Here is a 2073-nt window from a genome sequence, read left to right as displayed (position 1 = left end):
GGGGTCCTGGTGACATGGGACGGGGTCCTGGTGACACCAGACAGGGTCCTGTCCCACGGGAGAGGGTGCTGGTGACACCAGACAGGGTGCTGGTGGCACCGGAGAGGGGCCTGTCCCACGGGAGAGGGTGCTGGTGGCACCGGACAGGGACCTGGGGACACGGGACGGGGTCCTGGTGACATGGGAGGGGGTCCTGGTGGCACCATACAGGGTCCTGTCCCACTGGAGAGGGTGCTGGTGACACCAGACAGGGTGCTGGTGGCACCGGAGAGGGGCCTGGCCCACGGGAGAGGGTGCTGGTGGCACCGGACAGGGACCTGGGGACACGGGACGGGGTCCTGGTGACATGGGAGGGGGTCTTGGTGACACCAGACAGGGTCCTGGTGGCACCATGCAGGGTCCTGTCCCTCGGGAGAGCGTCCTGGTGGCACCGGAGAGGGACCTGGGGACACGGGACGGGGTCCTGGTGACATGGGAGGGGGACATGTCCCATGGCACAGGGTCCTGGTGACACCAGACAGAGTCCAGGTGGCATGGCAGGGTATCCTGGTGTCACCGGAGAGGGTGCTGGTGGCACAGGAGGGGGTCCAGGTGACATGGGAGGGGGTCCTGTCCCAAGGCATCGGGTCCTGGTGGCACAGAGAGGGTCCTGGTGACACCAGAGAGAGTTCTGGGGACACTGGAGAAGATCCTTGTGGCACAGGAGAGAGTCCTGGCGACATGGGAGAGGGTGCTGGTGATACTGGAGAAGGTCCTGGTGGCACACAGAAGGTCCTGGTGGCACGGCAGAGGGTCCTGGTGGCACGCAGAAGGTTCTGGTGGCACACACAGGGTCCTGGTGACACCAGAGAGGGTCCTGTCCCACAGGAGAAGGTGCTGGTGGCACGGGAAGGGCTCCTGGTGACACGAGACGGGGTTCTGGTGACACACAATGGGGTCTTGCTGTCCCTTAACAGGGTCCTGCCCACCCTGGAGAGGGTCCTGGCCCATGGGAGGGAGTCCCAGTGTCCCTTGAGAGGGTCCTGTCCTCATGGGCAGGGGTCTTGTCCTATGGGAGAGGGTCTGGTCCCCACAGGAGGGGGTTCTACTGTCCCTCGAGGGGGTCCTGCCCCATGGGAGGAGGTCCTGCTGTCCCTTAATGGGGCCCTGCTGTCCCAAAAGGGGTCCTGTTCCATGGGAGGGGATCCTGCTGACCCTTAATGGGGTCCTGTTGTCCTTTGAGAGGGTCCTGTCCCCATGGGTGGGGGTCCTGCCCACCCTGGAGAGGGCCCTGCTGACCCAGAAGGGGTCCTGTCCCACAGGAGGGGGTCGTGGTGTCCCTTGAGAGGGTCCTGTCCCATGGGCTGGGGTCCTGCTGTCCCCTGGGAGGGTCCAGCTGTCCCTTGGGCGGGTCCTGCCCACTTGGGTCCGGCCCCATGGGAGGAGGTCCTGCTGTCCCTTAATGGGGCCCTGCTGTCCCAAAAGGGGTCCTGTTCCATGGGAGGGGATCCTGCTGACCCTTAATGGGGTCCTGCTGTCCCAAAAGGGGTCCTGTTCCATGGGAGGGGGTCCTGCTGTCCCTTAATGGGGTCCTGCTGTCCTTTGAGAGGGTCCTGTCCCCATGGGTGGGGGTCCTGCCCACCCTGGAGAGGGCCCTGCTGTCCCAGAAGGGGTCCTGTCCCCAGGGAAGGGGGTCCTGGTGTCCCTTAAGGGGGTCCTGCTGTCCCTTGGGAGGGTCCTGTCCACCCTGGAGAGGGTCCTGCTGTCCCCGAGAGGGTCCTGCTGTCCCTTAATGGGGTCCTGGTGTCCCTTGAGGGGGTCCTGCCCCATGGGAGGGGGCCCTGCTGTCCCCTGGGAAGGTCCTGTCCCACAGGAGGGGGTCCTGCTGTCCCTTAATGGGGTCCTGGTGTCCCTTGAGGGGGTCCTGCCCCATGGGAGGGGGCCCTGCTGTCCCCTGGGAAGGTCCTGTCCCACAGGAGGGGGTCCTGCTGTCCCTTAATGGGGTCCTGGTGTCCCTTGAGAGGGTCCTGCCCCCATGGGCGGGGTCCTGCCCACCCTGGAGAGGGTCCTGTCCCCCATGGGCCGGGGGTTTGT

At 65.8% G+C, this 2073-nt stretch overlaps 1 long non-coding RNA gene across 2 annotated transcripts in view; it reads left to right on the top strand.

Annotated features, from left to right (window-relative positions):
- The first annotated feature begins 24 nt into the window (after window positions 1-24).
- LOC108448122 overlaps window positions 25-2073 on the top strand; it is a 3454-nt gene continuing 1405 nt past the window's right edge. The window contains exons 1-3 of one of the 2 annotated variants that reach the window (XR_001863905.1): window positions 25-1122; window positions 1426-1900; window positions 1942-2023. This is a non-coding gene — a long non-coding RNA (uncharacterized LOC108448122). Of the gene's footprint in view, window positions 1123-1425; window positions 2024-2073 lie in introns of both variants that reach the window. The other variant, XR_001863904.1, reaches the window with a different exon arrangement.

This window comes from Corvus brachyrhynchos, unplaced genomic scaffold, assembly GCF_000691975.1.
Source record: "Corvus brachyrhynchos isolate BGI_N302 unplaced genomic scaffold, ASM69197v1 scaffold787, whole genome shotgun sequence".
In the NCBI taxonomy this organism is placed as follows: domain Eukaryota; kingdom Metazoa; phylum Chordata; class Aves; order Passeriformes; family Corvidae; genus Corvus; species Corvus brachyrhynchos.
This window is presented reverse-complemented; position numbering and strand designations above follow the sequence as displayed.